Source organism: Capra hircus, chromosome 3 (genome assembly GCF_001704415.2).
Source record: "Capra hircus breed San Clemente chromosome 3, ASM170441v1, whole genome shotgun sequence".
Taxonomy (NCBI): Eukaryota; Metazoa; Chordata; class Mammalia; order Artiodactyla; family Bovidae; genus Capra; species Capra hircus.
Window position 1 is genome coordinate 2293330 of NC_030810.1, and position 24899 is coordinate 2318228.

General features: G+C 58.8%; 1 protein-coding gene across 3 annotated transcripts in view; it reads left to right on the top strand.

Annotated features, from left to right (window-relative positions):
• HDAC4 (histone deacetylase 4) overlaps positions 1–24899 on the top strand; it is a 293330-nt gene that overhangs the window by 90495 nt on the left and 177936 nt on the right. The window lies entirely within an intron of this gene.

Here is a 24899-nt window from a genome sequence, read left to right on the forward strand (position 1 = left end):
ACGTACAGAGGTGCAGCCTGAGCGACAGGACCCCCGACCACCAGCTCTTTCTTCAGCCCATGGGCTCCCCTGTGCTGGGCGAGGCACCCAGCCCTGTCTGCCTGGCTCGTCTCCTCCTTGGCTCCTTGCCCCTCACCCCTGCTGGTGGGGAGCACGCGAGGGCCCTCCAAGAGCCCATGAGCACAGCGCTCCTCGGGGTTCGGATCTGGGAGGGACTGGAAAGCTGCACTCTGCAGAGGAGGCCTGAGCCCTGTGCTCCAGCCAGCCTGGGCCTGGCACCGGGGGCGTGCCCACCGCCGCCACCCTCTCGCCCTCCGGCCAGGCCACGTTCTGGGGAACTCGTGACGGGCCACCCCGATCTCTCCTGCCTGCTGCCGCGTGAGTGCAGGGGGCCCCTCCTGGGGGTCACAGGACATCGGCAGTGCATCCTCGGGCCAAGCCGGCGAAGCGCCGTGGTCCTTTTTCTTGGGGCCTTTCTCCTCGTCCCAGACAGTGAACAAGGGGGCTTTACCTTAGTTGGATGCACAAAGGAAAGAGTGGGCTTGGCTCTCCCGTGCGGCGCTAGAGAGGCTCATTCTTCTAGAGAAAGTTACATGTGAGCATCAGTGCCTCCCTGCTGTCGATTGAGGACGGCAGGGGACGTTTCTACTCCTGGGCTTCACACCGAGCTCCAGCCGGCCGGCGGAGGACCGAGGAGGAAAGCGCAGGCTGTGGAGCCTGGCTTGACCCTCAGGGCTGCGTTTCACGCAGGGCTCGTGGTCTGGGAAGACGGGCCCGCAGGCCGTCTGTGGGGTCTGGGTGTCTCTTAGCTGTGGTGACAGCGTCTTCCTTGTCGCCCCCTCGTAGCCTGGAGACCAGGGCGGGTCATGACCCTGGCCCTGAGGTCACTTAGGAGGGGCGTGGCCCCCAGACCCAGGTCCCTCCATGCAGCAGGCCCACCTGCAGGGTCTAGCGTCCAGTCCTTGTCCAGGTGGTGCCCTGCGTGGCCTCCTTGGGTGGCAGTGGGCACTCTGGGTGTCTGGATGCCTCTGATAGTGAGGCTTTTATCTTAACGCTGCACGTGAAAGTGGAAGTCGCTCGTTCGTGTCTGACTCTTTGTGACCCCATGTACCATAGCCCGCCAGGCTCCCCTCTGTCCGTGGAATTCTCCAGGACAGAATACTGGAGTGGGTTGCCATGCCCTCCTCCAGGGGATCTTCCTGACCCAGGGATTGAGCCCAGGCCTCCTGGGTTGCAGGCAGATTCTCTACCGTCTGAGCCACCAGGGAAGGCCCTCAATGCTGAGCTCCTTCAAATGCCAGCTGAGGATATCTGCTTGTGGTCTTCGTGACTTGGGGTTTTCCCTTGAGACGTTCGTGGAGAAGTCTTCTCTGTCTGTTAGTTCAGCGCTGCGGGAACCACGCCATCCCGCCTCCTCTCTGAGCTCTGTGTCCCCGGGGAGGCCTGGTGCACCCCTGGGATGAAGCTGGCCCTGGCCCTGAGCTCCCCCCGGCCCCCGCATAGCACGCCTGGGAAAAGATGCTGCTTCGTCATCTACAGCACGAGCGTGGTCACAGTCTCCGCAGGGGAATCTCACATGAAAATGCAGTTTAGCACCTGCCTTTTACTGTTTGTTTAAGATGGAAGCGTGAAGTTCTGTAAAAAGCTTGAGTCTGTGTGTGCCCTTGAGGGTCTGGACTCTCCTCTCCTGCCGGGCCCTTTGCCCTTTCCTCAAGCAGTGATCACACCAGTCCTCTGCACTCAAGCGTCATTCATATCTGGAGTCCCATTTTCAACTTGCTGGTAACACTTGGGCCTTGCATTTCCCGGATGTTCCGGATGTCAGTGGACAGAACACAGATGTCCCATGTATCTGTGGACAGGGACAGCTGACGCCCGTGAGGATGCCTCCTCCTGCCCTCTGCACGGCCTGTGACACGTGCCGCCTGGTGGGCCCATGCCAGATGTTGCGACACAGGGCAGAGCCGGTGTGCCGTTGGCTGCAGTCATCCTTACTCACATACCATGGAGGCTGCTGAGCACCAGCCTGGCCATCCCGGCGTCCAGGTGCGCAGAACGTCCCAAGGAGGCTATCAAGCTTTCGCCTTGGGCTGCTGGGCACCCTTTCTGGGAGATTCTGTCTTTTTTCTTGGTAAAATAGAATGTGCTCTTCCTGAACCGATAGAAATATTACGAACCAGTCAGTTTATCCCGTGCTTGTGTGATTTTTTTTTTTAACTGTAGGTGAACACCATTGAGGTCTGTTGCAGAGATGATTGTGGATGGGTTTGCAGTGGGGTAGATAACTGTCTCGCCTTTGCCCCGAGGCCCACCTGCTGACCCTGCCCAGGCTCAGCCTCCTGATGAGACGCAGCCGGCAGGGGGTGAAGCCAGAGGTCAGACGCCAGGAATGCAGTGGGCACCCCTCCCTGAGACCTGCCTGCCACTGGCTCGGGCCAGCAGCCCCGTCCAGGGCTCTCAGACAAGGCTGCACAGGAGCAGGGAGCCGGTGGGCAGAGAGCCAGCCCTGTGGTGACGTCCAGCCCGCGCCTCCCACAGGGCTCAGGGCCTCTCCTCAGCCAGCCCCAGGGCCCGGTCAGTGCCTGTCTTATGACCAGCCTGCGCCTGCAGCCTGTGGAGTGGCCCTTCCCCGGCCACGTCCGAGGCCCCTGCCGTGGGAGGAGAGTGAGTACTGAGGTCCCGTCGGCCCCGTGCTGGCTGTGGAGCCTGGAGCAGCTGGGGAGATGGAAACGCACGGAGCCCCGGGGGCCTCCCCCGACCTGGCCCCCGGCCCCCAGATGCACTGGCCGTTCGGGTTTTCTACCAGTCAAGCCGGCCTTGCCCCTGGCGTGCGCTGCTTGGAAGAAAGGTTAAACTCCCGCGAGCAGAGCGTCCGCCCCGCGTCGCTGTGGGGTCGGGCTCTGTTTACCCGAAGCCCGGGGGCTGCCTCGGCCGCCAGGCCTGGTGCTCGGGCAGGTGGAGGGGGCAGAGGCCCGCCCGGGCTGGGAGTGGGCAGCTGCTGGAGCTCCCGTGCCGGGCATCGCAGCATGCACCTCCTGCGGGGCGGGTCCCTGCGCCTTCTTAGCCAGCTCTGCGGCCTCCCGGGGATGCGCGCCCCAGGACCCCTGCTCCACCCTCCCCCGCACCCCAGGGAGCCGACCGCCACCCCTCCTGGCTGGGCTCCACCTCCTCATGTCGCAGGGGCTGAGGCCTCGTCCCAGGTGTGGCCTCAGGTGACTCCTCCGTCCCTCACATTTGAACGCGCATGGAGGGATTAGGGACAGCTCGGCTGAAGTGAAGAGCTGCGAGCAGGCAGCGTGGTGTTTACTGCATGTGTGGTGTGTCGGCCAGGGTGTGCGGGGTTCAGCCAGGGTGTGGGGTTCAGTCAGAGTGTGGGGTGTCAGTCAGGGTGCGGGGTTCAATCATTCTGTGGGGTGTCAGCAGGGTGTGGAGTGTCAGGGTATAGGGTCAGTCAGGGTGCGGGGTGAGTCAGGGTGCAAGGGTCAGTCAGGATGCAGGGTTCAGTCAGGGTGTGGTGTCAGGGTATGGGGTCAGTCATGGTGTGAGGGGTTCAGTCAGGGTGTGGGGTGTTAGTCAGGGTGTGAGGTGTCAGGGTGTACAGGGTTCAGTCAGGGCGTGGCGTGTTAGTCAGGGTGTGGGGTTCAGTCAGGGTGTGGGGTGTCAGCCAGTGTGTGTGGGGTTCAGTCAGGGTATAGGGTATTAGTCAGGGTGTGAGGTGTCAGGGTGTACAGGGTTCAGTCAGGGTGTGGGGTGTCAGTCAGGGTGTGCAGGGTTCAGTCAGGGTGTGGGGTGTCAGCCAGGGTGTGCCGGGTTCAGTCAGGGTGTGGGGTGTTAGTCAGGGTGTGCAGGATTCAGTCAGGGTGTACAGGGTTCAGTCAGGGCGTGGTGTGTCAGTCAGGGTGTGGGGTTCAGTCAGACTGTGGGGTGTCAGTCAGGGTGTGCAGGGTTCAGTCAGGGTGTGGGGTGTTAGGGTGTGAGATGTCAGGGTGTACAGGGTTCAGTCAGGGCATGGTGTGTCAGTCAGGGTGTGGGGTTCAGTCAGACTGTGGGGTGTCAGTCAGGGTGTACAGGGTTCAGTCAGGACGTGGCGTGTCAGGGTGTGGGGTTCAGTCAGGGTGTGGGATGTCAGTCAGGGTGTGAGATGTCAGGTTGTACAGGGTTCAGTCAGGGTGTGGGGTTCAGTCAGGCTGTGGGGTGTCAGTCAGGGTGTGCAGGGTTCAGTCAGGGTGTAGAGTTCTGTCACACTGTGGGCTGTCAGCCTGGATGTGCAGGGATCAGCCGGGGTGTGGATTGTCAGCAGGTTGTATGGGGTGTCAGCCAGAGTGTGTGGGGTTCAGTCAGGATGTGTGGGGTTCAGTCAGGACATGGGGTATCAGCCAGGGTGTGGGGGGTGTCAGCAGGTTGTGTGGGGTGTCAGCCAGGCTGTGTGGGGTGTCAGCGGGCTGTGTAAGGGTCAGCCAGGGTGTGGGGTGTCAACGGGCTATGTGGGGTTTGGTCAGGATGTGGGGCATCAGCCGGGCTGTGCAGAGATCAGCCGGGTGTGGGGTGTCAGCGGGCTGTGTGGCCTTGGCGCTGAGCCTGGTCAGGTGGCCCTGGCCCTGTGTGAACAGCGCTCCGGCTGAGCCCTGAGCCCGAGTCTGGGGTGACCCTGCGTCTCATCTGCTCGTTATGTAACGTGACAACACGGGCATGAAATAGAAACCAGATGTCGGGGCGGAGCCAGGGAGCGCGGCGGCACCACTGGGGTTTCTGCTGCGATCCAGCCCCGTGCCCTGGGAGGCCCGAGACGGAGGCCTGGTGGGAGGTAGGGAGCAGACACGCGGGCCTCTCTCTATCGGGAACTGCGGGGGGCTTCCTCCGTGCGGTGTAGTGCTCGTGGTCCTGGGAGGCCCGTGACTTGCTCCTGAGGGCCCGCTTGGACGGTGAGGCCAGCAAGGGGTGAGTGGGCTCCATGCGCCTGCCGGCGCCCCGCCTGGGCCGAGACTGCAGGGTGTGGGTCTGGGGCTGGGGAGTGGCCGGAGTGCATGGTGGGGTCAAGTGGGGGGCTGCTGGCAGCCTGCGGAAGGACTGGGGGGGCCCACTCTGGGCGGCTCAGGGCAGCCTCCTGCCGGGCCAGGCCCCTCCCGGACACCCAGAGGCCTCGCTGAGCACCTCTGGCTGGCCCGCACCCGGGGTGCAGGTCTCTGCCTCTGTGAAATGCGATGAACTCAGCTTGCCCACAGACGTCGAGCCTCCTCCAGGAAACGTCAGATGGCCACGGGCGGTGGTTTCTCACCCTCGTCTAACAGATAAGAAGATGCCCGTCACTGTTACTTTCCGGAACGTGATCCTCCAGTGATCCACGGGTTCCAGACTCTCTGTGGAGACCCTTCTGGAAATGGGCCTGGGTTCTTGGCTGTGAGCTTCACACTGGCCTGCTTGAAAAGCTCGCGGAAGTGTTGCCTTCTCAGTAGGGAAGCCCCGCTGGGAGCCGCTCAGGTCACAGTGTGCTCCGGTGTCCAGGGCCTGTCCCGCAGAGCCACAGAGGGACGCGGGCGCCTAGTTCTGAGTACAGACACTCCTCGGGGTCCTCGGTCTAGTGTATCTAGAGTGACTGCCCACGCATGGAGTGCTTTCTGGGTGCTGGGCTACGCTCATTGTGTTAAAGAGCTTCTTACACCGTTCTCAGAGCACTTCTATAAAAGAAGGCGCAGGTGGTCCCCGACATAGGAGGTTCGACTTGACGATGGCGTGAGAGTCATTTGAGGTCAATAGAAACCATACTTTGAACGCTGGTTTTTTGCTCTTTTCCGGGTCAGCGGTGGGTCCGACCCCATCTTGTGATGCCGGGCAGTGCAGCGCCCCCCGTCAGCCCCGTGATCCCAGGGAAAGCGACCGATACACGGACAGCCACTCTGTCTTCAGGCTCATGTTCATGATGTCTCGTGAGATAGCCAGCGTCTTGCTGTAAAGTGGGCTTTGTGTCTGACGGTTCTCCCTGACTGTAGGCTGACGTTGAGTGTTTTCTCTGACTGTAAGCTGACGTTGAGTGTTCTGAGCACCTTTAAGGTAGGAGGCTAGGCTGTGATGGTCAGGAGGGCACGGTGTTAAGTGTGTGCTTGACTGACCATGTTCTCAACTTACCGGGGTGTAACCCCGTGGTGAGTCAAGGGGGATCTGTGCTTTTAGGACTCCATGTCACAGATGAGGAAACGGAGGCCCAGGGACAGCGAAGGATTGGCCCCGGCCGTCCCATGGCAGGGTCCCGCCTAGGCAGGGCCTGGACACAGCACGGTCACTGGCGTCCGGATGGACAAGGGGCCTCAGTGGCATCTGCTGCTGGGCCTGTGTGCTGTCCACCTGCGGACGTCAGCAGTGAGGGCAGCAGTCCTGGTGCTGACGGAGCGGGATACTGTGGAACTGTGTGTGCAGCGACTCCTTAGTCCGGGTCCTGGGAGGAGGATGTGAAACACTGGGACATCTTTATTCCATTTCGCGTGTTCTAACAGAGAGCTCGGAAGAACCCACTGGCAGTGTTCAGCAGGCCAGATGCGGTCATTAGGAAATGCTCTGAGTAAGGAGAACGTCTGAAGCCATTCTCTCGAACAGGCGTTGCCTTTGACGGTAGAAAAGCGTGTTTAGAATTGCAGGTGGTGATGGCGCCGTGGAGCTGCGTTCTGTGGACGAAGTGGGGGCTGCCAGGTGGTGGGCGGATGCGTCCTTCTGACCGGGGTCCCGCGGTCTCCCTGTATGGCCCTCTGCCCTCCCGGGCCCCTCGCCTGGGTCCCAGCAGTGGCCGCTGTGCAGCACTGGGAGGCCGCTGTCGTCTAGGTCTCAGGCTCAGTGAAGTTTTGTTTCTAAATGTGACCCCTTCTTCACATTCCCCAAAATAGCCCTGCCCCCGAGGGTCCTGGGTTTGGCCTCGCCCTGGCTGAGGGCATGGAGCCCGTTCCAGGACCTGGGCTCTGCGCCCAGGGCCCTTCTCCTCTTTGGTGTCAGGTTTGCAGACCCTGCTGGGCACCTGAGGCTGGAAGAGAGCAGAGCGTGCAGGGGCCTGGCTTGCAAAGGGACAGCTGACCGCTTGGTCATGGAGGCTGCCCTGCACTGTCGCTCCCGGAGCATGGACCGGAGGCCACGGATGGGCCGCCCTCAGCCCTAAAGCCCCGCGGTCCTGCTGCTGCCTGCTCAATGCCGGGCTTGTAACATCCAGTGCATCTCAAGCCTTTTCCAGAGGCTTCTCCCTGTGAGCAGCCGCTGCCCAGCACAGGGCTCGGTGGGACACAAGGCTGGGTCATCAGTCGTCATCCGGTGTGGTGATGTGCCTTGGCTTTCACGGCCCCCGCACCCCCGCTCACCGTTTAGAACCGGACGTGGGTGGGGCCAGGCTCTGCTGTGTCCGGCGGCCTCCGTCCTGCCGTCCTGCTGTCAGCCCAGCCCTTGGGGGCTCGTGGGGCAGGGGCCCAGCCCTGACGCCGAGCAGGTGTCCTGTGGCTCGTTTGAAGACTGTGTTTTCCAACATGCGCTTCATGTGCAGTCATGAAGGCTGTGAAGCTGGGGTGTGTTCAGAGCTGCCTCCGTACTGATAGGCCAAGTGTGGGCCCCAGACGTGTATTTACTCAGGAAGGAGCCCGCAGGCTTGGAGCAGGGGTCAGGGAGGCTGTTGGGCCTTGGCACTCAGCTTGACACTCAGCAAGCAAAGAGCCTGGCCAGGTCACCTCTCAGGTCCTGGTGCCCATCATGGAAGTCAGATCCTGGGTCATCACCAGTGACCTCAGGGCCCGGGTCAGTGGCTCACATCTGACCAGTGGACCCTGGGAGTCACTGCAAGCCTAAGCACAGTGCACGAAGGGGTGGGAAACAAGAGCAAAACAAGTGGAGACCAGGGATTTGTTCAGAAAAGTGACTTCCTGGAGGGGAGAGCTGGGATGCCTGTGACCCCACACTCGTCTTCAGTTTCTAGGAGCGAGACTGACTGGTCGGCCAAATTCTTAGATCTTGAGTCCCCAAAGCATCATTTTAATACTTACACATTAGGCCAGACCGCCCAGGGCACCGGGAATGATCCCCGCTGTGGGATCACCGTCGAGTGAGTTCACCCACAGGAGTCCATTTCCATTCATCTGGTTGCTTCTGTGTCCTGGCTGCTCGAAGGTGCTGCTGTCCAGCTTCATGGCCTGTGAGGGCAGTGACCACTGTGTCCCCAAAAGCCTCCAGATAAAGGGAGGTGGAAAAGTGTTTGCCGAAGATTCACCTGTATAAACTCAAAAGTGTGTGTGTGTGTGTGTGTGTATTTACACTCGAAATACAGGCTTGATTGTTCCATTGGTCTGCCATTGTTCAGTTGCTCAGTCATGTCCAACTCTTTGTGACCCCGTGGACTGCAGCACGCCAGGCCTCCCTGTCCATCACCATCTCCTGGAGCTTGCTCAAACTCATGTCCGTTGAGTCAATGATGCCATCCAACCATCTCATCCTTTGTCTTCCCCTTCTCCTCCTGCCTTCAGTCTTTCCTAGCATCAGGGTCTTTTCAGTGAGTCAGCTCTTTGCATCAGGTGGCCAAAGGATCGGAGCTTCAGCTTCAGTATCAGTCCTTCCAATGAACATTCAGGGTTGATTTCCTTTAGGATTGACTGGTTTGATCTTATTGCAGTCCAAAGGGCTCTCAAGAGTCTTCTCCAGCACCACAGTTTGAAAGCATCAATTCTTTGGTGCTCAGCCTTCTTTATGGTCCAGCTCTCACATCCATACATGACTATTGGAAAGACCCCAGCTTTGACTGTCCCGAGAGACCCATCGGTCTAGGGATGGCTGGAATTTAATAACTAAGTGACGTGAAGCTGCACATGTGCAATAATTTGAACATTATTGAAAGCCAAACAAAGTTTTCATTTACCCTGCCTACAAATCTGTAAACTTCTAGAATTCATTTTGGAAAACTTTTTCGAAAATAGTTCATGCAGAAAGTGTTATAGCCAAAGATAGCCCGACTCCTGTATCATCTGCCCATGTGTCTGCCCTCACCTTAAACCCAGCACCTGCAGTGGGTGTGAGCACTGACCACTAGGTTACTGTCCTTACAGTTCCAGAACATGGCAGAAGCAGTCAGATGAACGTGACTACATTTATGCTACTTAGATGGATTTATCACTAGTGGTGAAGAACCCACTGGCCAATGCAAGAGACGTAAGAGACAAGGGTTCGATCCCTGGATCAGGAAGGTCCCCTGGAGGAGGCCGTGGCAACCCACTTCAGTATTCTTGCATGGAGAATCCCTTGGGCAGAGGAACCTAGCGGGTTACAGACCATGGGGCTGCTCGTTAGACAGGACTGAAGTGACTGAGTGCGCGTTGTCTGCACTTGAAGGAAGGAACCCTAACTGCCTTCAGCATGTGCCCTCGAGGCAGTGGGTGTGTTTGCCCCACAGGCAGGTCTTGCTAAAACCGGGGCCTGCAGGCCAGGTCCTACCCTCTACATGCCCCCAGCCAACCGCTCCAAACGCCCTTTGCTAGGCTAGAGGGAAGGGGCTCACCCTGAAGACTTTGGCTCCAAGTCTTTTGCATTTTTATAGGGCTTTCTTTGTTTGTTTTTTGAATCCTGTTCCTCTGAGGGTAGAGGCTCTCACTGCCCTTCCTAATCCTCATCAAACAGTTTAGAAAACAGTTACCCCGCTGTCCACGAACACAGGGAGCAGCCCTGGGGCTCCTGACTCTGGGGGCCTCGGCACAGGAGCCTGGCAATGGGGAAACGCTCCTGGGCCAGCTCCTCTTTTAAAACAGCCTCTGGAAGGGGCAAGGCGTTTAGAGGACTCGGGCAGTTAATTCACCACGAGTGTTTAGGATGTTCTCCTGTGTGTTCTGTTATTCCATCTGAGCCTCGCGGGAGCCCCGAGAGAGTTAAGCCGGGCCTGGTGCGCGTTAATCTGCTTTTTCAAATTGTTAATAATGAAAGTGACACAGGCTGCCATCCAGTATCACTTCATGCTCACGACCAGTTTACACAGCTTAGCGCATGTGATCCTCATAGAGGTAAGGTTCCTGCACCAGGGGCTGGGCTCGTGGGCTCCCGCCGGGTGGAGCAAGGGCCTCCCCAGCTCCAGCTGCTGTGCTCCCCATCTTGGGCTGTGCTCCTCATCTACCCTGTGCTGTGCTCCCCATCCTGCGCCGATCCTGTTCACGCCTGGGGTCCGCTCAGGTAGACCTGGCTGAGGTCAGTGGTTGCTGCCAGGGCAGCCGGGCTGGGGTGCAGGCCATTTGGTCCCAGTGCTGGGCTGTGCCCTCCACGGGTGCTCAGCAAGGCGGGGAGCAAGGCGAGACGAGTCAGGGAGGACCCGGGAGACCTCGGAGGCAGTGGAGAAGGGAGCGAGGCCCTGATGCTGGACTGTGCCGGGGACACCAGGGCAGGGGCCTCCCAGGAGACTGAGTGAACACAGGGCGCACGTTTATGCAGGACATGTGGCGGCCAGAACTTTTGTTAGGAATAAGGAACGAGGCCTCAGGTCGCTGGGGGACGCAGTCTACAGATGAGCTGTTTTTACTGATGACACGGCGTTCCGGCCCACCTGGACACTTTCACTTGATGGGCAAATCGTGGAAGCAACTCAATGGGTTGGTTTTCTCAACTGTGAGCTAAAAAAAAAAAAAAAAAGCTGAAAACTCTATGATGACAAGTGATTTCAAAAAGAGAACAAAGCAAAACAGCTGGGAGATAAACAGAAACAGACTGGCCCCCCGAGGCTCGGCCGCTGTGCTCAGGACGGGCCGGCCTCCACCTCGGGGCAGGCCACACCAGAGACCTTTAGGGGTGATTGCAAAAGAGTGGGAAATATTTCCCTTTACAGAGAACAGGTCTCGAGGAGAGGAAGTGGAATTTTAAGCAGGCACTACAGAAAGACAAAAAAATAAACACGCTAGAGTAGATAAAAAGAAAGAAAGAGCTCCTTCAAATCATCAAGCCCTCAGGGCTTCCTGGGAGCCCAGTCCTTAGACCACCGCACACCTGTCTTTGCCCTAGTCTCCAGGCCAGGGCTGAGCATGGGGGGACAGGCCTGGCCAGCGTGCCCCACACGAAGGGGGGGTTCCCCCCATTGCCCGGGCATCTGGGTGCCCTCCCAGGCCTCTCTGGCTCTGTTGCCCGGCTCGGGGCACCAGTCTTCACGTGCTAAACTTGCAGCAGGCCACCCTGGGGAAGAGTGGGTGTTGTCTCTCGGGTGCTGTGATCACCCTGGCCTCCGCAAGACGAGCGAGCCCTGGTTGGATGCTCTGCTCAGCATCCTCACCAGCAGCGGCCCCTTGGCGATGGCTCCGTCTTCTGCTCGCGTTTTTTTTGTAAAGAAGCAAATGGATGAAGGGCCAGCAGGACTGAGACGTGCGGACCGGTGTGGAGAGCCCAGAGTGGCCTCTCCCGCTCATGCAGACTTGAGCAGGAGGAGGACAGTCCCTCTGGGGGGACACACAGGCGGGAGGGACGTCCTGCAGGAGTGAGAAGCTCACAGACTCAGACGCACCCCGAAGCCCACAGTTGCTCCTGTTAGTGGCCTTGACGGAGGCTGACTTGTCAGGATGCGGGCGCGGGGAGGGGGAGCCTTCTTTCACCAGGGGGCCTCCGGCTGGTGTTTACAGGCTATGGAGACAGCCCCCCACCACCACCGCGGGGGGGCGGCTCAGGTGCAGGCGTCTGGCCCTGCAGGGGGCGGGGAAGGGACAGGGCGGCCCTGCAGGGGTGGTCCCGTGTGGGGGGAGGCCCGGGGTCGGGGTTGGGGTGAGGAGCCCTCGCCCGGGAAGGCGGGTCCTGGAGCCGCTGGAGCGGAGGGGCGGAGTGAGGCGTAGATCGTGGACGGGGCGGAAGGGGAGGGCCTCGCTGAAGGGTCCCGGAGACCGCGCGCCAACGGTGGGCTGGATGCACTTCCGGGTTCTCACGCCCTTTCAGCAGGCAAACTCGGTCAGATTAATCCACGTGTGCAGCAGAGAGTCGCGTCTACTTAAGAGGGCATTTTCCCTGCTCACCTGGAAGAAGAGGAAAGACTGATAGACGATGCTTAGTGAAGAGGAGCCCTCCTCCCGGCCTCCAATCCAGGCTGTCGACGTGGCGGGGTGGGGGTGGGGTGGTCTCAGCTCCACCGTGGAGACCACTTGCCGCGTGTGGCCGTCCAGCACTTACATGTGGCCGGTGCAGCCGAGGAGCCAAGTTCTCATTTTCCTTTTAATTGATTTCAGGGTTAGTTGTCACAGGCGGCTCGTGGCTCCCACACCCCAGCTGTGAGCAGGGCTCCAGGCTGAGGGCTTTCTCCAGCTATTGGAAAATACCCCGCTGACTCCTTTCGAGTTTCCTGATGAGGATGAAAAAGGAGGGGGCTTGTGTGGCGATGGGGCGCCCTTTAAGTGATCCTGCCGCGCTGGGTATTAGCTGTGGTAGGCGAGATCCCGATCCCTGACCGGGGACTGAACTCGCGCCCTGTGCACTGGGGGCACTCGGTCGTAACCCCTGGACCAGCAGGGGAGCCCCGGGCCCGCCTGGGCAGCCCCTTCTCACGGTCATTAGGAGGGCGGGCAGGGGATTTACTGAGCCCCTGGGGGCCGTCCCCGTTCCGGGGCGCGGCCATCTGGCCCCAGAGGTGTGACAGAAGCGGGGGTCGCTGAAGGACCGGGGAGAAGTCCTGGGGCCGCGGCGCCTCCCCCGCTCCCGTCTCAGCCGTGTCCTGACACCGGCCCGTCCGCGGCGGCCCTCTCGGGTTACAGTGGGAGCAGGGCGGGACACCGGACGTGCAGGCAGACGTGTCCAGATGGGCCTTCTCGGGCCGGAGCCAGCGAGCCCGCAGGAGCCACGGCCAGCGGAGGCAGAGCCGCTCCGTGGGCCCAGCCCGGGCCCTTCTCACGCGGGGAGGCGTCTGCTGTGGCCGTGTGGACGGTCGGCAGTTCCTCGGCCCGTAAGTGACCGCCGGCCACCAGCCTGTGAGGCGTCGGTGCGGCCGAAGACGTGCGGGTGTCCCTCCGCTGCGCGCATGTGGCCGGAGCCCCCAGCCCCGGCCGCTGCTCCTCGTTTCTGATGCCGGGGCGTCTGCGTGCGCCCGGCCCGCGCAGAGTTCCTTAAGGTGCCGAGATCACTTCCAGCCCTCTGTGCTCTGTGCGAGGCCTCTGTCCAAAGCAGCTGTGCTCGGTGCGGCCGTCCTTCCTAAAGAAAAAAGAGATTAGACTGTCGGCGTGTTGATTGTGGGGACTCTTCTCTGGTGGCAGGCTGCCAGCCAATCCCAACTTTTAAATACGTGACAAAGGAGGGGGTTTTCCCGACTCGTGTGTATGTAAGGGAATAATGTCCGCTGCTGCTGCTGCTGCTAAGTCGCTTTAGTCGTGTCCGACTCTGTGCGACCCCATAGACGGCAGCCCACCAGGCTCCCCCGTCCCTGGGATTCTCCAGGCAAGAACACTGTAGTGGGTTGCCATTTCCTTCAATGCATGAAAGTGAAAAGTGAAAGTGAAGTCGCTCAGTCGTGTCTGACTCTTAGCGACCCCATGGACTGCAGCCCACCAGGCTCCTCCGCCCATGGGATTTTCCAGGCAAGAGTGCATTGCCTTTCCTGGTTGTCGGCTGCATGACACGGTTGTCTGTGAGAGGGCCTCATAGTTACGTGAAAATGGTTCTAGAGTTGTATTCCTCTGCGGTGCTTGTCCCAGCTCCTGCAGGTGAAGTGCGTTGCGTGTGCGTCGCCGGGCTCTGGGTGCCTGAGCTGGGCTGTGGTTTCGGGGCTGTGGATGTGGTCAGATGTCTGTCTGTGTTGCCCAGGCCTGGGTTGCCGGCTGGCAATTAGCTGAAGCAGACTTCAGCAGAGGACGGCTGTGAAGACAGTGAGGAGTCTCCTGCAAAGTGCGTCCCCCCCCGGGGACTCACCCACTCGAGTGACAATGGTGACAAAGGGACCTCAGCCCTGGGGGTTCAGGGTGTGCACACACGAGCTGAGGAGCCCTAGGGTGCCCCCTGAGAGGCGAGGGCCGCGGTGTTTGTGGTTCCGGCTGTGAGTCAGGTTCTGGAAGCGTCCGCCCGCTCCCTCGTGATGCCCGGGTGGGCTGCCAGCCGCCACTCGCCCGGGGGCCAGCCAAACCCAGTCCCAGAGCCTGGACGCGGGCCCGGCCTGGCTGCCTCCGGACGCCCCGCCCTCCCCCCGCGGCGCCCCGAGCTCACTGCCCTCCCGGGTTTCTGGCTCGTGGTTTAGTCTTCGGCGTTTTCTTTTGACCCTGAGGGTGTGCTGCGTGTGGGCTCACCTGTGCTGGCCTCAGCAGACTCGCTCGCCGGGGCCGCGTGGGTCTCTCTCCTGTGTTTCCTTCAACCTCTGTCCCTCCTGGGCATCTTCTCGTGCCCGCGGTGCTGTGGGCAGACGCGGGCACAGCGGCAGTGGGCGTAATGGGGGCGACCGCCCCGCGGTTAGGAGATCTTCAGCCCAGCTGCGTTGAGAGTGAGCTGTCACTCGCTGGGCCTCAGTTTGCTCCAGGATTCTGGGGGTGAACGCAGCCTTCTGAAAGTCCCTCCCTGTGTCTGAGGTCAGGCAGCCTGGTGTGTCAGAGAGTCCGGTGGGCCTCAGCAGGGAGGCCTGGAGCTGCAATGGCTTGGCATCTCCACTGGCAGCAGGGTTTCTGCAGGGCGTGGGGGATGCTGGCGTGGCCTGCTTCCCCATGGAGCTTCATCAGCTCATGAGGCTGAAGCAGTGAAGAGGGCTCCTGAGGACATGCTGTCCTCTGGGTAGAGGGGCCGTGGACACAGGTTCGCGGTCACAAAAACTGACCTCTGGTCTGAACCTCGGCTCAGAGCCTCTGTCTCTGCCCTGGGCTGCCCCATATCTGAAACCACGAGCTCAGTGCACCAGACACACACGTAAAGGCCGAATGTTCCCCTCTCTGCAGGCCATGACCCTGCTGCGCCTGAGCACAAAATGGGGTGCCCACCCTGAGCCCTGGTCCCCGAGCACCTGTGCTGAGCTCATGCGTCAGGCAGGCTGGTTTTTGACTTCCCGAAGGGCAGGGCTGCCAGGCACAGCCCCTGAGAAGGCAGGGGTCCCTCTTCCAAGGCCTGTCCTCTGAGCAGACCCTGCATCCGTGGAGTGTGGGGGCCACTGGTCCCCCATATTGGGGAAAGTGCACACCCTCGTGGGAAGTGTAGATGCCGCCTGGCCACTCATTCTGACCCCTATTTACTCCCTGCAGAGCTAAGAGCCTGGCTGGGTCAGGGAGCAGGCTGGGAGGGGACCTGGGCCCGGAGGGGAACCCAGGCTGGGAGGGGGTCCAGGCCAGGAGGGGACCTGGGCTCACAGGACCGTCTGATGTTCCTGCCCTGGGGCGGGGAGTCCTCCCCCCGGGTGAGAGCACAGCCCAGCCTTTATATTAAGTAGCATAAAACTAATTCCTTTTTTTAAATACAAAAATAAACAGAAATGAACGTTTTGTTATTTTTTTTTCTGTGCCCCAGGGAACATCTTTTGGAAGCCATCGAGATCACTGTGTCATTTCTTTGGCAAGAATAATCAAATATTGAATGTCAAGGAAAATTAGAGCAAATAGTTCCAAGACCATCTGATTCATACAGGCCTGATGAGCAGGTTTCACCGTCAATCAATCCAGCGTTTTCTAAACGTTTCCGCCAGCCCCCTCTGCTCAGGTGCAGAGCCCCAACCCTTGGGCGCCCCCTCAGCCCCACAGAGCTGATCCGCAGGGTCCGGTGTGTGACCAACACCCAGTCCACTATCCCCAGGCGGTCGGGGAGTCTTGCCTAGGTTTCTGATTTAATGACTGATGTTCAAGAAAGAGAGTCAGAAATTATCAGATAAATGCTAAGTCCAAAAAAAAAAGCAGTGAAGGTTCTCTTAAATGCCAGCCAGCACGGTGGCCCTGACCGCAGGAAGCCCTGCAGGGAAGCTGAGGCCCCAGGAGAGACGGTGACCTTTAGAGGCTGAGCGTTAGTGCTCAGTTCAGCCGGCTGTCTGCATGGAAAATACAGATAGCAACCAGTGGGACCAGGAGAAAGCCGCGGGCCGCGGCGCTGCAGGTGGCGGCCGGGCCGGCCGGGCCTGTGTGGCCTCGGCACGGGGGCTGTGCTCCGCGGCTCGGGATGAAGGCCTCTACCGCCTGTGCGTGCCATGTGTGCCCACGTGTGTGTGGCGTGTGTGCTGCATGCGTGCTTCCTTTCTGTCCACGCCAGTGGAGGGCCTGGGGCGGTGCTGGTCCCCCCCTGCTTAGGCTCCTGCGAGGGTGCTGTCCTTTCCTCCCACTGACCCTCTGGGCCTCAGTGGGGTCATCCATAGAATGGGTGCTCACGTCCTCAGAGATCGGAGTCCCCGCTTGTGAGCTCCAAATCCCTGCCTCTGACTCCAGGGCCGGGTTGACCCAGGGCCCTGTCAGAAGCCGCTACAAGTGAAGCGTGAGTGTGTGACCAAGCAGGGAAGTGTCTTAGAATGTAGGTCACGGGGCTCTCCGTTCTCGAGATGCTCCCCACCTGGTTTGGAATACAGGTGGCTGCCCCTCCGGTCTATTCTTGGAGAAAATCGTCGGTGGTTTGGGTGAGGACATCTTACTTAAGAAATTAAATGAAGCTCAACAGGAACAGTCAACTGGACACAAAACAGGGAAGCTTTAGGGAAGTTCCAAGCCTGAGAGGAAGTGAGAGATTATACGGGAATTGGGGCGAGAGCACTCTCTTTGAAGAAGCAAGGGTGCTTTGTCTTTTTTCGATTGTAAAGATGGGAACTGTTTATTGCGGGACATTTTTAAGAGTGTAAAAGCGGGTGCCTCCTATCTCCTCCTCACCAGATCATGGGGTCAGCGCTGCAACCACGGGGGATGGCCTTTGCAGCCCCTTCTCTCGCGTCCTCCCTGTGTCTGGTATCTCCAGCTCAGCTTCTGGGTGACCGTGAGGTTTGCTAGCTTGCCCCCACACGGACGGTTGCTGTCATCACCTGTATCAGGGCCAGGGAACCCTCCATGATGGCTGGCCTCCAGAGCAGTGCTGGTGGGCGTCGTCCCGAGCTGGCCTGGCGCGTCCCTTGCCGCTGGGCATGGGCAGTCTGCAAGTGGCCTGTGGAATGCGAACAGGAGCAGACCCCTTCTGCCTGCTGCCCGGTGTCACCAGGCCTGAGCAGGGACGCCGACGGGACAGCGAGGGAGATGCGGAGGAGCTGAGGCTGGAGCGGGGTTCCCTCAGCCCCCACCTCACCCCCAGGCCCTTCTGTGTCCCGCTATGTGCCCTGGCCTGAGCCTGGCCCGCCGTGGACTCTGGGGGCCTGGGGACAGGGCTGTGTGTGCCCAACTGTTCCCGCCGTTGTTCCCCCACCACGGAAATGACAGCTCACCCTGAGAACCTGGCCTGATGGGCACATGGACAGGCCCCTGCTCATGAGAGGGGCCTGCTCTGTGTGCGGGAGACGGTGGCGGGGAGGGGGGCGGGCGGGGTGACCAGTGGAACAGCCCAGCGCTTTCTAGAAACTTGCGTCCCCTCTCGCTGCAGCATTTGGATGACTTGATGTCCCCTTGTTGCCTCTAGCTGTCGGGGCCCCAGAGGTGCTTAGCGAGAGCGTGTATTTTGGTGTTTTCTCGCTGAGGTCCGAGGAAGCACGGGGCCGGCGTGCCTGCCTTCGGGGTGCTCGTGCTGCCCGTGTAGACCTGTTAGCCTCACAGGCTCAGTGCCAGGGTTGCTAGGTGGAAAGGTGGCCGGGCGGGGGCCGGGGAGGCACGCCCAGTGCTCCCTGAGCCCTGGTGGAGGGGGCCACCCCGGACCTTGGGCACAGCCTGGCGGCCCCAGCGGCTTCCACGGGCCTGTCTGGACCCTGTTCCTCTCTGTGGTCCCCCGGTTCCGCCGTGCTCAGGTCCGGGCTCCTATAGGTGCGGAGGCGGGGTCCGCTGCTTCAGCATTGCCAGAGTCCCCAAGTGTGAGGGCTCTGGAACCCCTGCATTGCAGGCCTGCCAGCTGGGGCCCTGTCTGTACTCCCCTGGCGGGTTCCTCTCCACCTGGACTGCAGGGCGGCTCTTCTAAGATGGGGTTTTCTGGAACCCCGGATCTTACAAGATGTTTACACTCACCTGAAAAGCTGGCGGGGGACCAGGTCAGGCGTCTGAACCCAATAGAGTCCTTAAAGGGCCTGCTACAGCCCGCTGTTTGAGCAGCCTGCCACTGGTCCTCCAGGGGGGACGAGTCTGAGGGGCAACTGAGCAGAAGGCGGCAGCAAGAGGGGCACTGTCCCCAGGGCTGCCTCCCGGGAAGCCTGCCCGGTGGGCAGCCCTGCCTCATTTCTGGATGGGTGTGCAGCTCCTTATTTTTACTTTTACTTTTAAAGGTAAAAGCACATCTAATGGGGCTTCCCATTTGTTATTTGGACGGAAACTAACGTGGAAAGTCCGTTTCCCACCCAGGGTTCTGCCTGCGCTCGGCTTCGAGTGCTGACAGGCTGACTTTTAAAGGGGGCCGTCCATCCCACATACCCCGGAAACATCTCCTGGCTCTTGGGAGCTTCTCCTACTGCAAGTGCAGAAAGAAAAAACTGGAACCTGTGTTTTCCCTACCTTCCCCCCACCGACCAACTCACTGCTACCAGTGAGTGGAAAACCGGCGTGGTCCAGAGTGACACATGGTTTTTGACTAGCCTGCTCTTTAATGTCCAGGTAGGATCCTGTCCTTTGCTCGTCTGCAACTGAAGTTAAACATTTTAAATAACGTCGGGGTTGGGGGTGGTGCCCTGTGTCTCCCAGGCCCTGCCACGGCTGGCGGCTGTGTCCAGGGCCGGGATACCTGGTCCAGCAGTGCCTTGGCCCAGCGCCCCCTCCCTCTGCCCGTCGTTGGCATGCTCACCCTCCGCTGCAGTCCGCACACAGGTGTTGGGCAGCCTTGGCGTCACACTTCGAACAAACAACAAACACCGGAAGGGTTTATGTTCTCAGCCAGGGGAGCCGCCAGAGCCCCGGGTTTACTGCGTGCCCAGCGGGGCTCCTGGGGGCCCTGGGCCCAGCCGGGCTGTGACGATGCTGTGCCGCAGGGCCGTCTGCAAGGGTGTCCTGGGAAAGGTTCTGCTGGTGCTCTTAGACCCCAGGGCCTGGTGGCTCACAGCCTCCCCAGCACCTGTGTCCTGGCCCCAGCCCACCTTCCAGCCTGGGCCGGGCCCAGAGACAGCTTTCTGCTCAGGGAGCCTCTGGGTGCTGCAGGCACTGAGCGGTGCCCTGGGAACGCCTCTGATCAAGGCTCTCCATCCTTATGCAGGGCAGTGAGCCGGCACCCAGCGTGGCACCCACTCTCTGGAGCACCTAGGCCCTTTTCTCCAGGGTGCGGGTGGATGTTTGAAACCTTCCTGACGATATTTAAAATGTGTGGACTTGGGAGAACAAAGCGAAAAAACACCCACATAGATGTCTCCAGGGCTGGCCCCCCCTCAACCTGCCAACCCGGGCTGCGAAGTAGAAATTAACCTAAATTAGGAAGATAATTGTTCCCATGTTAATTGCAGGTTGTCCTCTAAAGCTGTTTTCATTTGTGAGGTCTCAGCGGCAGGCTGGCTTCGGGCCCGCCGGGGCCTTCCTGCATGCTGGGGCCCCGGAGCCTGGGTTCCAGAAGCCAGCGGTCGAATCCAGGCATTTCCTGAGCCAGCCTCCTGCTCCACGGATGCTCCCCAAGTCCCTACTGCCGGCTGCGTGTTCCCGCAGACCCCTCGGCCCAGCAAACCCTGACAAAGGGCCACGAGGCTGCCTTGCAACACAGGCGACATAAACAAACAGGCGGCTATTTTCGGCAGGCCCCGTCACTGTCACAGCTGTTCGGGCCTGTGCCCTGGCCAGCGCGGCTGGCCCCCGGCCCTGCACTTGGCCTTGGCCAGCTCAGGCCAGTGCTGGTAGGCGGCGATGACCTAAAACCTTCTTGGAATAGGCTTCATGGTAAGGATCATGTCCAGCGGGGCCTGGGACAGTTCTCTTGGGTTATTTTTTGTCAGGAGCTTGGTTTTCCATTTGGAAGAGCCGTTAGAATGGGGTCAGCTGTGTCCTCTGTGGCACCACCAGATGTAGGCTTGGCTTCTGAGGTGCTTTTTTCCCTGTTTTCATCAGTCCTTACTGGATAAAAGCCTTGAAGGAGAAGAAAACCCAACCCCAGTGCTCCCTGTGTGATGAGTAATCGCTGGTGAATGATGTGGCCCTTCCCCCCACCCCCCGCCCTTCCCAGTGGCTGTGCAGAAACAGTGTGATGGCTGACGCAGTTGTGTGTGTGCACGTGTGTGTGCCTACATGTGTCTTGTGCATGTGTGTCTGTATGTGCGCCTATGTGTGCCCGTGCACCTGTGTGTGCCGTGCACCTGTGTGCCCGTGTGCGCCTGTGTGTGCCCATGTGCACCTGTGTGCCCATGTGCCTGTGTGTGCACGTGTGTCTGTGTGTGCACGTGTGTCTGTGTGTGCGCCTGTGTGTGCGCCTGTGTGTGCCCGTGTGTCTGTGTGTGCCCGTGTGTCTGTGTGTGCCTATGTGTGCCCGTGTGTGCACGTGTGCATCTGTGTGTGCACGTTTGTGTGTGTGCCCGTGTGCGCCTGTGTGCACGTGTGTCTGTGTGTGCCCATGCACCTGTGTGTGCCTGTGTGCACGTGTGTCTGTGTGTGCCCATGTGTGCCTGTGTGCACGTGTGCATCTGTGTGTGCCCGTGTGCGCCTGTGTGTGCATGTGTCTGTGTGCATGTGTGTGCCCATGTCTGTGTGTGCGTCTGTGTGTGCCTGTGCGCCTGTGTGTGCCCGTGTGTCTGTGTGTGCCCGTGTGTCTGTGTGTGCACGTGTGCATCTGTGTGTGCACGTTTGTGTGTGTGCACGTGTGCACCTGTGTGTGCCCGTGTGTCTGTGTGAGCCCTGTGCCTGTGTACGCACGTGTGTGCCTGTGTGTCTCTGTGTGCACCTGTGTGTATGTGTGTGCACACGTGCGCCTGTGTACCTGTGTGTGCACGCCAGCGGCCCTCCCTAGCTGCAGCTCGTCCCGCCTGCTCTGCAGACCACTCCTCTGCATCCTCTGTCCTTGTCCCTCCATACCCTCCGGGGGGACATCTCTAGGTCATCGGTCTAGCAGGTGAGATGGGCTGCTCATGGATCTTGTGTGTCTTGCGTCGGTGCTGCTGGGCGTCCCATAGCCTGACTGCGTTATGGTCTCGAAGTTGACTCAGAAGGTAGGGAAGTGGGTATGAGGAAGTCTGACCATTTGGAAAATGTTAGCTCACACTTGGGAAAGAAATAGCAAATTAAGTTTAGTCGTTGACACATGCAAGCTTTTAAACAGAGACTTTCTGTTGGTGAAGCCTGTGTTTGGAGCGAGAACTTGCACTCTTAACTCCAGGTAGCTTCTTCTCTTTGGGGCGCTCTGAGTAGAAAGCGCCACGCTTCTCTGTGGCTGACGGAGCCCTGTTCCCTTTGCTGTTGCCGTTTAGTCGCTCAGTCCTGGCTGACGCTTTTGCAGCCCCACGGGGTGTTGGGAGCAGGGAGACCGGGTGTATGGAGGGGTGTCTTTAGAGGCCAGGCAGAGCCACCTGGGGCGGCCAGCTGCAGGCCTGTATCGGGCTGGTCGTCTTGGGGTGTTGCTCCAGGCCCTTGTGGGCTCCCGTGTCTGGCGGGCGAAGGCAGGGCCCACCTTGCAGCCTTGCTGCTCCTGACCGGGGGTGACTGCCTCGCCGCTGCTGGGGCTCGTTGCCTCGAATCGTACTCGTCCTTTTATTTTCTGAAGCACGGTCCTGGGCACGTGGTTGGGATTCACTGGAGGCTTAGGAGCATGTTGATGTTCACTCTTGCCATCTCCTGTTTGACCACTTCCAATTTGCCTTGATTCACGGACCTAACGTTCCAAGCTCCTCTGCGATACTGTTCTTCATGGCCTCAGACTTTACTTCCATCCCCAGTCCCATCCACAGCTGGGCATGTTTTGCTTTGGCTCCGTCTCTTCCTTCTTTCTGGAGTTATTTCTCCACTCTTCTCCAGTAGCATGTTTGGCACCTGCTGACCTGGGGAGTTCACCTTTCACTGCCATATCTTTTTGCCTTTCATACTATTTCATACTGTTCAAAACACAAACAAGTGGCGTGCAAAAATTGTGCCTCCAAAATTACGACTCACCCATGCCCAAAAGAGCCTTTCCTTTTGTAGTTAATGCTTATTAAAAACAGGATACCAAAGAAAACCTGCCAAACCTCAAGGTCATGGAGGTCATGTTGGATAGTTCCCTTCTGTAACTTCTTTCTCCTGACAGTGAATTTTCTTATTTAAAATTGCTATAAAATACACACAACATAAAATTTACCATTTTGGCCATTTTTAAAACTCATTAGACTTCAGGTTTAGAACACTCTTAGCTTTACGGAAAATCGAAGCGTGACAAAGAATCCCCGTATACCCGCTCCCTGGCACCCGTTCTTCCGTTACTAACATCAGTATGGCACGTTTGTCGTCGTCATTCAGTTGCTCCATCGTGCCCAGCTCTGCGACCCCGTGGATGGTTCCCCTGTCCTCCACCATCTGCTGGGGCTTGCTCAAACTCATGTCCATTGAGTCGGTGATGCCATCCAATCATCTCATCCTCCGTGGCCCCCTTCGCCTCTTGTCCTCAATCTTTCCCAGCATCAGGAACCAATGTGTGTGTGCCGACTCGGACTCTTTGCGACCCTAGGCCCACCGGGCTCCTCCGTCCATGGGATTCTCCAGGCAGGAATGCTGGAGTGGGTTGCCATTTCCTTCTCCAGGGGATCTTCTCACCCAGGGGTCGAACTCAGGTTTCCTGCGTTGTAGGCAGATTTTTTACCATCTGAGCTACCAGGAATGCCCCAGGGAACCAATACTGATGCATAATCATTTTATGTGATTCTATAATGATAGACACATGACATTATGCATGTGTCAAAACCCACAGAACTGTACCAAGAGGGAACTTCAGTCCCTCCTGTGACTGTCCGTTTTGTCTCTCACAAGGAAGTCTTTGATTGCTGTGGGTGGTACAAGGCAGGGGTCGGTTCCATTTTCTTGATCACGAGCTATCCCATGCCTCCCTGCTCTGTCCCTCTCCTCCAAGGGTCCCAGCTCGCCTAGGCCTGACCCCACAGATGGAGTTCACTGGACATGTTCCTCTAAAAAACTGAGTTGGAAATTTGATTGGAACTGCATTGAATACACGGATGATTTTGGGGAGAAATGGCATCTTTATCACATCTTCCCCTTTCTTTGTTTGCTTGCTTTTTCATTGATTAGATCTTTTAATAGATTTTTCATAATTTTCTCCATACAGACCTTGCACGTTTTAGGTTATATTTAAGTGTGGAAAGTGGAAAGTGAAGTCGCTTGGTCGTGTCCGACTCTTTGCGACCCAATGGACTGTAGCCCACCAGGCTCCTCTGTCCATGGAATTCTCCAGGCAAGAATACTGGAAACCGTTCCCTTCTCCACAGGGCCTTCTTGACTCAGGCACTGAAACTGGGTCTCCTGCATTGAGGTGGATTCTTTACTGTCCGAGCCACCAGGAAGCCCTATAACGTTAAGATACTCTTTTTTTTTTTTAAGCAATTTGTCCATTTCATCTAAATTTTCACTTTGGTAGCAATGGAGTTTTTCAGTGATATTTTCTTATTGTTTTGAATCTCTGCTGGACTTGTAGTCATGCACCCATATCCTTCTTTCTGAGTAATCTTTCTTAAATTTTCAGGAACCAGGTTTTGATGCTCGATGGGCTTAGCTGTTAGTGAGCGCAAGGTTTTGGGGTTTCTCGTCTTCCTCCTCCTCGCTCTGGGTGTTTCTGTGTTCTTTCTTTCATTTCTGGGGTTGGGTGGACCGCTCATTCCTTCTCATCCCTCCTTCTGTGGAAAGTCACACGTGTCCTTGGAGTACAGTGTGCTGTGCGTCCACGCTCAGCGTTTTTATTTACATTCTGTCACCATGATCGTATCCACCCGTGGTGTGATGGCAGGAGAAGGCACTCATCTCCATGGTCTTCCTGCTGAGCACACAGCCCCCCATCCAGGCCATCCCCACCAAGGGACTCGACAGACCACCTGACTCATCCTCCTCAACTGCCAAGGCCGCCAGCAACAAGGAGCGTCCTGGGACCTGGGGGGACGTGATGACTGAACGTCACTTGAAGTCCTGGGCGGGGTCCTGGGACGGCAGAAGGGTGTTGGGGGAAAACAGAGGAACCTGAGCAAAGTACAGGCTTCAGTTAACAATGGCATGTCACTGCTGGTTCACTCGTCACTAATGCTGTGTCCCTGGGAGCTCAGCTGGTAAAGAATCCGCCTGCAATGCAGGAGACCCCGGATCAATTCCTGGGCCGGGAAGATCCGCTGGAGAAGAGAAAGGCTACCCACTCCACTGTTCTTGCCTGGAGAATCTCATGGACAGAGGAGCCTGGTGGGCTACAGTCTATGGGGTCCCAAGAGTCGGACATGACTTAGCAACTAAAGAAAGAGAGACACACACACACGTACATGTGCACAGATACACACAGGGACAACACGTGGAGGACTCTGTAGTCACTGGTAACAGTGGGCACCTTGGGGGGTGTCTCTGGGTCCGTAGGGGCTCCGGGTCCCGGCGGAAGGCTCGTGTGTGACCCCTCGCAGGGTGGTCTCCTCCCGCCCTCTGTGCTGCTGTGAGCTGGTGCTGAGTCGGGGCTGCTGGGGGTCAGGCAGCGGGCTGGACTCAGTCATCGTACCCAGGCCATGCCCAGAAGCAGCTCTGTGCTGCTCAACATCCCTGGGGGGACGTTCACCTGCGGGGCACTTGGGGCAAAAGTGTTTGGGTCCGAGGCTGGCTTCCTTTGGCTGAGCGTCGCAGAGGGACGCGGCACGCTGACCTCTGCCCCGTCCCTGCCTCGAGGGCCGTTGGCGGGGTTACAAACGGGAGAATGTGGAGGAAGAATTTCCAGGTGACCGACATGTCTTCCAGGGCTGACAAAGCAGAGCC